The 11,636-nt window shown below is 39.4% G+C and overlaps 1 protein-coding gene across 1 annotated transcript in view; it reads right to left on the bottom strand.

Moving 5' to 3' along the window:
- Positions 1 to 4,625, bottom strand: part of mical3a (microtubule associated monooxygenase, calponin and LIM domain containing 3a) — a 70,257-nt gene extending 65,632 nt beyond the window's left edge. Inside the window, exon 1 of the mRNA XM_062420136.1 lies at positions 4,501 to 4,625. The gene's annotated coding sequence lies outside the window, so the exon portion shown is untranslated. The remainder of the gene's footprint in view (positions 1 to 4,500) is intronic.
- Positions 4,626 to 11,636: the final 7,011 nt, after the last annotated feature.

Below are 11,636 nucleotides of genomic sequence, written 5' to 3' on the forward strand. Positions count from 1 at the left end.
AGTTGATGAAAAGATGGTTGGATAGAGCAAAATTTGGTGTGGTAATGGTCAGAGTAAAGACCTGAGAAACCTAAAGAGCAAAAATGTGGGACGTCTTGGTAACCTGGGGGTTAAAACACCCATGTAACAACAATATCTCCTGTTCAATTCCAGCCAGAAACCACAGTTCCATGTCACACACCCCCTCTCTCCCCCATGTTTCCTGTTTTTATTCCTAATATAACCATTTATTCTGGAATTTTATTTATATTTTGTATTGTTATACAATGTGTTTTGTCCTAGGATGTGCTTTTTGGGGAACATCATTTTGTTTTTTATGTATGCAAGTGCATAAGAAATTTAATTTAAACTAAATTTATAAATGCAGCTAAAGTGAAAAGGTATTCATATTAAATACAGGTAAATGTTCCATATATGAGTCTTCCAATTCGTACAGTTCTGTAGTGCTGCAACCACACTTTCACTGGTAGCCAATAGCCAGTTTTTTAGCATACAAATTAAACAAGAAAACCTTAAGAAACTTGCATGTAAATCTGAATGAATGAAAAATGCAGCAGAGTAAGTTTATCTAATTTACAGTGTAGCGTTAAAACCTCTATGGTTTACTCGAAATTAACTATACTCTATGTTCATAAACAGAGATAGTTCAGGCTAATGTATTTTATTTCTCTCTCTTTCTATGTTTCTGTACTTTGTTTTTATTATTAGTGTGTGTGTGTGTGTGTGGGGGGGGGTGTATGTATGTGTTTACTATGATTGGGTTTTATTTTTATTTCTCAAATTCCATGTTTTTTTTTCTGTTAAATGTTTGTTTTATGTAAAGCACATTGAGTTGCCACTGTGTATGAAATGCGCTATATAAATAAAACTGCCTTGCCTTGCCTTGCCTAATGTGCTAGCAAAGAACTGCCTACTTATACATGTAGTTGACACAGAACACCATTAGCATTCAAGAAGTGTTGTATTTCTATCCATTTCTTGAATCTAAATGCAATATTCACACTACTTTTTACATAGTGTTGGTCTCCACCAACCTTTAACAACAAAAATATCTGACTCTTTTAGCTCCTAAATGCTCCACTATGCTCGGCTACTTGCTAAGTTTGCTAACTTTGTCAGTTTACTAATAACGAGGCTGAGGAGAGTAAAACTCATAGCACATGAATGCAAAATTTTATTTAGCATGACCATTGGCCTACAATAAAATGGATACTGTCTCACAAGTGTTTATTAGAATTTCATGGGAATAACTTGATACGTGAGAGGTATCACGTATTATATACAATTAATCACTCACCACTCACAACACTATTTTACAACCACACAATAAAAACAGTTTGATAATGCTTACCTTGAAACCAATCTTTTTTTTATGAGTGCTTTGTACACGTGTGTTTTCAATCCTACTTATTTAGCCCGAGATAAACAACGCCATTCGTACACACACATATGCACACACAAGCAAGCTCGTGTAGCTCTGCTAAACAGTGTTCAAGGGTCAGCAAACTGGCAAAATGTAAACGGTCTCATTGGCCCGACCTCAGGAATGCATTCGTCATACTGACCTACTTCTGACCCGCTAGGTAGGAGAAACTGCCGAGATGTAAGTCTTTAAACCAGAGCTTTAAGAAATCACCAAAGCAAATGGAACTGAGCCAAACTTGTAAATCAAACACACATCATCAACTAACTATGGTTCTCCAAATCTGACCTGCATAATACTGTGTTTACAAGTTCAACACTTTACTGGTTAATTGGTATTAGAACTGTGAGAGATATATTTCATCAAAATCTTAAAAAACAGGGTGAGAATTATAGTTTGACAGAAGCCTGAGTTTATATTTTAGAGCTTTTTTGGATATTTTATTCTACTAAAGAAAGTCATAATAACCTAATGATATCTCAATGGTTTTTATCAGGCTGTTTGCTTTTACAATGTCTGTCTGACTCAATACTCAGGAATACTCTAATCATCATGACCTCATCCAGGACACAGTTAAAAGGGTAACACAGTCATTTTCCTTCAATATAAAGATTTCCTTATGATAGGTGCCTGCTGCAGAACACAACCTTCAAACACTTCACTGCATGCCATCAGCATCTGGTTACAGGCATCTATCCTTTTAAGGGCGCACTGCAGACTAGTCAGCTCTCACGTGCGTGCTGAAGTTTATAGGACATAAACGGGAGCTTGTGATGAAACAATCAGAGCAACGGACCTCTGGGCAAAAAAACTGACAGTTGGGATCCATCCAGTCGCTCATGACACAGCAGGAGCAGCCTTCAGAGGACTTCCTTCCCTCTGTCCTTTTCATCTAAGCAATGTTTCCAAATCCACTGCACTTTGCACAGCTGTGGGGGGTCAGAGCTAGGCAGGAACTCACTCTCTCCCTCTGAGAGACATCCACTGAGAGGTCAAGTGACTCAGACTCACCTTTTTCCTCTACAGTTTCCCCTCTGTGCACAATGCACGCAGAAGATGGCATTACTGTATTGACAAAATCACCAAATCAGCTTCATTCTTTTTATGCTGTACAGTTTCAGCAGCTGCAGGATGAAGCATGAGGTAACTATGTTAAGAGAAAATGACTGTTTTTGATGCTGTCTTGTCTCTGTAACATGACTTTTCTTCACCTGAAACTGGATGTTAGGGCTGGATGTAATACAGAGGTGTATTGGACTATAAGAAAAATTAAGTAATGTGGAAAAAGAGCAGTTTTTTCATTTATAAATAAACTGCAAGTACATGTAGAGGTTTGCGCACAACTAGAACCAAACCTAACATAACCTAAAGGGTTATCTGGGGTTAGACACCCCAAAATACAAAATTGAAAGTTAGTAAGTGCCATGTAATGATAGGACAGATGGAGGAGGAAACTGTTTTAAAATGTTTTATGCCTATTGAATACGATGCAATCGGTTCCACAAAACTACAAATCATAGGACTGAACAACACATTCAACCAAATTAACAACCCATCTACGGACAGATGCCTTGATCCAGTTTCTCTCCAGAAAGCCAGACTGCAGTGTTTTCAGGTTCTTATGCTGAGTCAGACACCAGGCAAACATCCTCCTCCTTCTCTGCCTCACATCCTGATCTCTTGAGAGGGAAGCAGTAAGTTATGATAACACTGAGAGGCAGTACATCCCAATTAACGTTTGCCTGCACAGCACCACCCTGTGTGACCTCCAAAGGACGTCCAAAGTCTAGCACTGAAGCTACAACAACCCAAAAGGAGTTGGATGAAATACAAGAAGAAACAAAAGGTCAATATCACGGATCAATAGAACAAATGTTCCGTCACTCAACTGAGACAGAGTAAGAGTCTTTGTCCAGAGAAAATGCTCGTCAGGTCAGGATCTTACTGCTCCATTTAGCTGCCACAGGGCAGGCTGACTCTTTTCCGTGTGTTGATGTATGGCCCAATCTGGGTCAACTGGAGTAATATGGTATTGTTATTATCGCTTAGGTCACTGTGCTCTCAGTCAACAAGACCAAAAACAGACGCATTTAAATGAAAGTATTTATCAGAGCGAGCCAAGAGGAGCCTTCTTCTAAAACACAAAAGACTCAGGTGTTGGTCTATAATGTGAACAAATACAGGACCAACAACAACTCAGACCTCAAACTCTTCATGCAACAACATCCTCCTGCTTGTCTTCTACACATACATAGATCAGTTTTAGATGATATTAGGAAAACAAGCTGCTAAATGAGTGACTAATCCAGGTTTTCCTCCTTAATGAATACAATGAAGGGAAAAAACTCATAAAACTGTCAAGGTCACACTGTCTTTAATGTGTTACAATGCCTCTAGTGTTGTATTTGCATAGCAGATATAAATAGTATGCACTTCAGTGGTTGCAAACACATGACTCCTTATTCTTATGTATTATTAAGCAGCAAATACATACAACATGGGTGAAATATCAGTATATCACGTACATAGAACACCTCCATAACAACAGGTATCCTCTACTGTTATTAGTCTTTTTCCAGTTCAGTTGTAATTGTATTATTACAAAAGCATGCTGTCAAAGCAAGTTGGGAAAACTCATGTCAAGCAACGTGAAAAAGGCAAATCCTCATTTGGCAGTTCAATGGCGCCAATTCGGCTATTTATCCATAACATAATTCAGGAAATAAGCCTACACAGACAACAGATATGTGACTGTAGGTGATCTGTAGTGAACAAATGCCACCATACACCACATTCCACAGGCTGTAGACCCCTGTCCCATCCGACCAGCAACCGGCTGAGAGCTAAACTGCATCAAACACGGTTGTTGGCAGACGAGCACTGATGCAGCACTAGAGCAATGCGCATGTAATATGCAGATAAATCTGAGTGATTTACTGCAGGGACCTTGCGGTTCAATCGTCGGTTGGCTCTGTTAAAATTCCCAAACGTGCAGAGGTGCAGTCCGCGGAGCGAGGGGAAACGTTCAAAAATTGCACCGTGTTTGTCAAGCGATCCGGTGCAGTATCTCATCTTACCTTTGAATGCTGTGTGTTTATAATCCACTCTTAGATAGCGGGAATGAATCCATGTCCGTTTGTAGATCCAGATTTCCACGTACAATCCACAATCCTCTCACCTCTATTTTTTTAGTGAGTAAGAGCTTGTTTAAGGCCAGGGCAGCCAGCCACACAGCGGAGGAGAAGGCGCAACTTGAAACTGACAGAGAGGGATCGGTCGAAACCACTACAGCGACAAGGAGGGGAAGAGCTTAACGCTATAAACAATAACACGTTAACGAAATGCTGGATGCTAATTAATTCCAAAGTCCTTTATGCCTACAAAACTAGACAGCAGTTTTTTTTTGTCGCGAATGTGGTCATGTTGGCATTCACCTGTAATTATTTGACGGTATAAGGTCAAAAACCCCCCGCTACTCTTTGGAGTGAATCTACGTGTTTTAACTCACTTTAATCCGATTGGTCTGTACAACGTGACGCAGCAGTGCTGCTGCCTTCACATGGTGTCAGTAGCAATATTACTTTATGCAAGTTGGAGAGCGGGGCTGTGGTTTTATAAGATAGCAAGATTGCAGAGATTTTTTATTGAAATCTCTATCAAAGTAAAGTGCTCTGACATACTTCGTGTTTGATTATGCACCTTAGGTAAATACTGACTCAACTTGACAGACTTTCAGAGGGATGTTCATCGATAGCCATAAAGCAGAGCCTGGTTGTTATCAATTTACTCATTTCACACACCAGAGTAATAAAAACCAAAAGTATATGTGTGTGTGTGTTCAGTCAAATATTCTACAGTAGTTTAGCCACAGTTTGTTCCTCTGGTGTATTATCATTGATTGTAATCTGTTAATACATGAAAGACACAAAACTGTGACAAGGGCTGAATAGGCTATGTGCTCCTTAAACTACAGAGATGATAATTAGTTTAATTGTGTTATCAGAGTAATTCAGTGAGCACAGTATTTGTGACACCCAGAAGTTTTTGTAGTAATAAAATACAGCGAGCATTGAATGGTGGGATAATTCTTTTAATTGGTTGCATGACATAAAGTAATAGTTGTACTTCCTCAGTCTCAATAAGTCTGTTGTTTCTGGAAATGTCTTTTCCCTGTATGGAATCGTGAAAAATATAATTCCCACTGAATTCCAGAGCCCTTTTGTTTGTTTTCTAACAGAGCATAGACATGGATTGTGCAGTGGTTTGAGAGGGGCTGAAGTTTGCCTTAGTGGAAAACCACGTAAGATTACAACTTGGGAAAATTATAAGTTTCAAACAATCGCTTTCAAATGGCAAGACATTGCATGGAAAACAGTATAGTGAGTCTTTGGCTGCTGCCCACGGACAGAAATATGCATCACTGATACACTGCTGGTTCTGTTTTAATCCTATCACAATCCAAGACCTCAACTCACACTACAAAAACATATTGTATACATTGACAACCAGCAATCCAGGCTGCAAATCAAAAGAACCTATTAAAGCTGTAATGATTATCCTTAGTGTGCTGGCTGCTTCAATGGAAAGGTCAATGACATGCAGGCCCATTGAACTAATCAAGTCACTGCTGCTTCAGATGTGCCATTGCCAAAGAAGGCCAGCAAGAACAGTTCAATCTCAAAATGTGATTATTTGAGATGATGTTCATCCACTTTGCTCAGAATTAGACTTTTATCTATAATTTTAGTACAATGCAATGCTGAGCTCTTGCGAGTCTGTGCTGGGAGGAGGGACCCCTCTGCCACTATCAGCTCTGTGCACATTACAAAATCTCCTTCTCAAGCATCCAGTGAGGCGGACCCCTTCCTGTCACTGGACAGATAGACCTGTGTGGCTGGTTTTTAAAACACCCAGAGACACAAGGCACTTGTAATCCTTTGCAAAGATACTGTGTAAACTTCAACTTGAATACAGCCACGTGGAAGGATCAGTACTATCGCTGTATATTTGTTTATTCATTCAACAGACAAGTGATGTAATAAGTCCTCAGTGAAAACAGCTGTTCTACCTTTATATTTGTAAAAAATAAAAATAAAAGTGAGGAGGAAAAAAAACAGCATGTGTAGAATTATACATAATATGAAGTCAAAAACAAGGTTAGGTTCAGCTGTGAAGCTTTTTTTTTTGCCTTAAATGAGTACTGGTTATGCCTGTCTTTGAAAATGAAATAATCATTAGTGCACCTCAAAAACAACTTCCTCTATTAAATGTTCATTATAAGTATAACGTAATGCTTTCTTTTATGGCAGTGAAACACATTCAACTTGGGGTCTATATTGTTGCATGACTCTGTAAGTGCATAATAGCTTTATAACTTCTTGTGACTCAAACAAGGACTTAACAACAAAGTTAGTCACTGAGTTGACCAGCAAAACAAAACATTTCTGCAATTAAGATTATGTGCATAATAAAAATGCAGCCCTTTCTTATAAAACTGAAAACATTAACGTTACACCACATCTCTCAGATCTCATGGTGGCAGAATACTATTTGAGGTTCAAACCCATCCTAATTCAAAACAGCAACATTTTGAATGTGAGAAGACTTGACATGCAGGAAAGCTTACTGTTTCCACCATCACAAGGACATTCCACATACAAGGACTCCAATCAGAACAAGCTGCCCTAGTTGGTTTGCACAGATTTGCTAATTAAACAAACCACAGGGGGATGCAGGATGTCAACCAAGTCTGGTTGTGTGAAAATGGGATAGAGAAAAGGCGAGACAGAGTTGGAGGAGAGGAGTAGAACTGGAGAAAAAAGAGACTGATCGTAGATTAGGAGTCAAGAGCAGACAGGCTTGCTGACAGTGTTCCATTTCGCCCCATTATGAAACCATTCCTAATCGCACTGAGCACCTTGGTTCCCACCATGCCTCTGTTCACCACTGAGGTTTGACATTAGCCATTCACTGAGGAGCAGGGGGAGCTGACTGAAGCATGCACACAAAGGATCGTCTACCTGAGCTGAGACTGGCTGCACACATTCCCAACATAACAAAGGAAATGCACATGATGTTGTCCCCGAAATCTTCAAAGGCATCTGCCATATCAAATACAGATGACAATGGGCTGTGTGCAGCCTTCATTCATTCACCCATGACGAAGCTGATGAAAGGGGATAATAAAGGTTAAATACTTACTGTACTGAGGGAAGAGGTGTTCCTCTGGCTGGGTTTGTTCTCTCTCTGTTTTCCTCCCTCCTTTTTCCCCTTCTCTTTCTGTCTCTCCTCCCTCCTTCTTCCCCCCTCTTCTCACCACAGCAAGATGCTGCCTGGACCAGTGCTCGTTGTCATGGTAACCAAGACTGGGGGATTCTCACGTGACTTGATCTTCCTAGGCGCTGATTGGTCAGATGCATTGAAGTGGGGAGGGAGGGATGGGAGAAAGAGGAGAGGGGGTGGGGGGGTGATGTCACACTCCCACCGGTTCACAAATGGGAGGGATCCTCACTCAGGCCGTCTGCAAACACACAGACACAATGGGCGTGGTTTTTGTTTTGTTTTGTTTTTTAAGGTGGGGTTGAGCTGGATGACTGAATTTGAGCTATTAGACAGTCAAGGATGATTCTACTTGACTGACTGACTTAGTGGCATGTTGACTGACTTAAAGGACTTTTGGCCTGCAGATCTTAGATGTCGGGCTTGGTTCTGGCTCAGCTGTCTTCACACACACACACACACACACACACACACACACACACACACACACACACACACACACACACACACACACGCACACACACACATGCACACACGCATACACTTACCTGAGATGATGCTGCTGCTGCTGCTGCCAGGGGCCCGAATGCAGAAATAACACAACTGTTACAAGACATATGAGAGCCCCCGTATGTGGCTGCTTGACCTGCTGGCCTACCACACTTCAGCCTCTCCTACAGGGGCAGCAAGGGACTATTTATAGCACTGCGGCAACCAGACAGATGCATAACTGCTGCTATTCAGGCTTAGATTCAGTATTAATGTAGTCTGCATGCAAGGATAAACATCCCAACAGTAAAACAAGTGAACGTTTGGTTATTGAAATATTTAATAAAGAAGTAGACTACTGTTCTTGCTGATAACAAGTAAATCGCCCGAGTATCTCCTGAATCAAGAGATTACATTAATACAGCACACTTAGCTTAATGTGTAACTAAAAAAAAAATACAAAAAAGAAACCAACAGAGCAACTCATGAATGTGCTGAACAGCATAAGTGCCATAATTGCATAATGATAAGCGCCCTGCTGTCATACAGTTTACAAGTGTTATACAGACTTGAAAGCTGAGGGAAAAACTTGGCACAAGAACAGCATCCATGAAAGCAGCATTTAGCTGGTGAAAGAAAGGGGGGGGAAGAAAAGCTTTCTGTGTTCATTGTGACAATAAAAGATTTCAGATAGAGAGCCTGGGTGTTTTATACCCCATTTGGGAAAAAGTAGGTCTCTGTCAATTTCACGCTCATTCCCAAAGATGACATGAGTAATCATGGTCGGGGCTAGTTGTCCAGACTGTTGTGTAACGATCTGGGATTGGTCCAGTTCTGACAGAGATGTGTTCTTGTTCTGATTTTGGTTTATTTTCTGAGCTGACGTCATGTGTTATGAGGTATTGAGCAACTCAGAAAAAAATCTTGTCAGCATGAAAGATTAACAGGGAGTAGCACTAATACTGACTGAGTAGATGAAAGTCCTCAAAGTTGGCAGCCATCTAAGTTTGGATTTTCTTTTTATAGGTCATATTGTTTGACAGTGCTAAGGTAAAGTTTTTTGTGTGTGTGCGTACAATTCATTTCCTGACAGACAAATATAGATGCTTTGCTTAGTTGAACACCTGCTATGTTTGGGTGTGTCATTATATTCAAATCACACATTAGTTACACAAGCAGGTTAAGCAGTTAAGGAATTTACATCTGCAGTTCTTTTTAGCTTGAAAACAATATTTTTTAATTTAAAAAAAACTTACAAAGAGGATTTAAAGGCATCTTTCCATTGTGGATTTTTTTTTTTTTAAACAAATTGGTTTCTTTCATCTGTGTTTTCCAGGATGCCATTTGTTCTTGATAATCATTTTCCAGTTCAGAGGCTGTCGGAATCGATCGGGAATGTAGCTCAGACATCGTGCTCCGGAGGCGAGCAGGGCTATGCATTATGCAGCCATTTTTCTTCTAATGCTGTAACTGGGCAGTCAGATTTATTAATAAAACATGCACTGATGTCTCTGAAGCCATCTGTTTGTCTACACTCAGCAGATGCCGCCCTCATAAAGGTGTTATTCACTGTAATAAAAAACATTTTATTTAAAAGATTTGACCTTTTTTCTTAAGGATAGGAATTGCTTTTCAAATGCCTCCAGTGAAAGAAAAAACATTATTAATGTATCTAGTTTTATTATTCTTGGTGTAAGCCAATCTCATCCTCTTTAGCCTTGCTAGTTTACTTAATGGTAAATATGTTCTTATATATTTGAGTGATGGTTGAGAGAAATGAGAACAGAACAGTGTGTGTGTCTACATGTTTGCGCTTGCATGTGTGCATGTGCTCGTTGAGGTCTGAATTATGACTTACTGCAGGTTAAATGAGGTTAACCTGAGCTCTCTGACAGCACATAGGTCCCAGTTAATAAATCCCAGATATTGAAAATGTCATGTCAGTGAATATTGAGACTTCATCGGCTTTTTACACCTCCCTCAAGTCTTGTATTCTTCTGTGAGGTTAAAGAGATGATGAGAGCAGTGATACCAATAAGTGATCTCATCATGTTCATGGCCTGCCATCAGAAGCCTGTTACGGGCCAATGAGCAATAAGCTGCAGACGAGAAGAGACAGAGAGCAGGAGTACAGCCAGTGATAGTATCTGATACTTGCCTCTTCCAAATGTTATTCTTGCTAAAACATTTTTAAAAAAGGCTCACCAGGTGCAAGCACATGAGAACTAGACATTAACAGTGAGATAAGATAATATTATTTAAGTAAAGATTTTTTTAATGAAGCAAAATCCACTTTATCTCAGATATCACTGCATATTCTAAGACAGTTCTTAATTCAGTGCAGAAAAAAATTGGTTAATCTAACCTAGGTCTCAGATTTCAATAAAAGAAAAAAACTATATAAGTAAAAAAATAACTAAGATAAACTGGATGCCAATTTGCATAGAGTGGATACGTTTGTTTATTGGAGCAGCCATAGGAAAACAATGATAAGACTTCTTGCTGTCTCACACACTGTCCCACTTACTGTTGATATAATTATATACATGACCTTCTTCAGGTACATAAACAAGCAACACTTCCTAATCTAGACATACTGTAGCTGAGTAAATGATCAAATCAGAGGAGCACAAAAATTAGGTGAATGGAACCCCTTGAGAAATACATACATTGCCATCCAGGTAATCAAGTAAAAAGGGTATTTTTTTCTTTTAAAATAACCTAATTAATATCACAAGGTCAAATTGTTTAGAAAATGACAAAAGGTATTAAGGGCAACATCCATAATTAATCACAATCTTACAGTCAGTGCAGTACAGCACCATCTAATAACACTGGACTGTCCAGAAGTAAAGGAAATTGAAATAAATGAGGTAAAATGACCAATATTCCTTTAATGAATGCATATGTTTTTCCATCCATGAAAACAACCTCACAGTATCCAAAGAATGAGAAGGTTAGATATGGATATAATATTACAGGAATACAAATAATATGCAAATCTGCAGAATCCCCTCACTTGAGTATTGATCTAACCAGACACTTGCCAATAATCAAAGTTTGACTCTAACAAGTATACACACACACAGTACCAGAAGCTGAACCAAACAAATGATCAGAGATGTATAAATATGATATTTGAATACTCAGTAAGCTGCTTGCTTAAGACAAATTACTAAGGCAGGCAGGAAGTATGCAGTTTTTATATAGAAGGTAATTGTTTAAACCCACAGATGAGCACAATATGAACCCTCTCAATTCAAACAAGTGATATTGAAAAAGATCTTCCCAGAATAACACAACTATTTTAGGTAACATGAATCCTGCCAGTGCTGCAACTTGAACATTTAATTTCCTCCAGAATGGTGAGCACTAACCCTGTGCAAACACTACGTAAATCAGCTCCAGTCGGCTGCCCCTGAGCATGATGGGTAGAGGGAGAAAC

Source organism: Scomber scombrus, chromosome 6, assembly GCF_963691925.1.
Source record: "Scomber scombrus chromosome 6, fScoSco1.1, whole genome shotgun sequence".
NCBI lineage: Eukaryota > Metazoa > Chordata > Actinopteri > Scombriformes > Scombridae > Scomber > Scomber scombrus.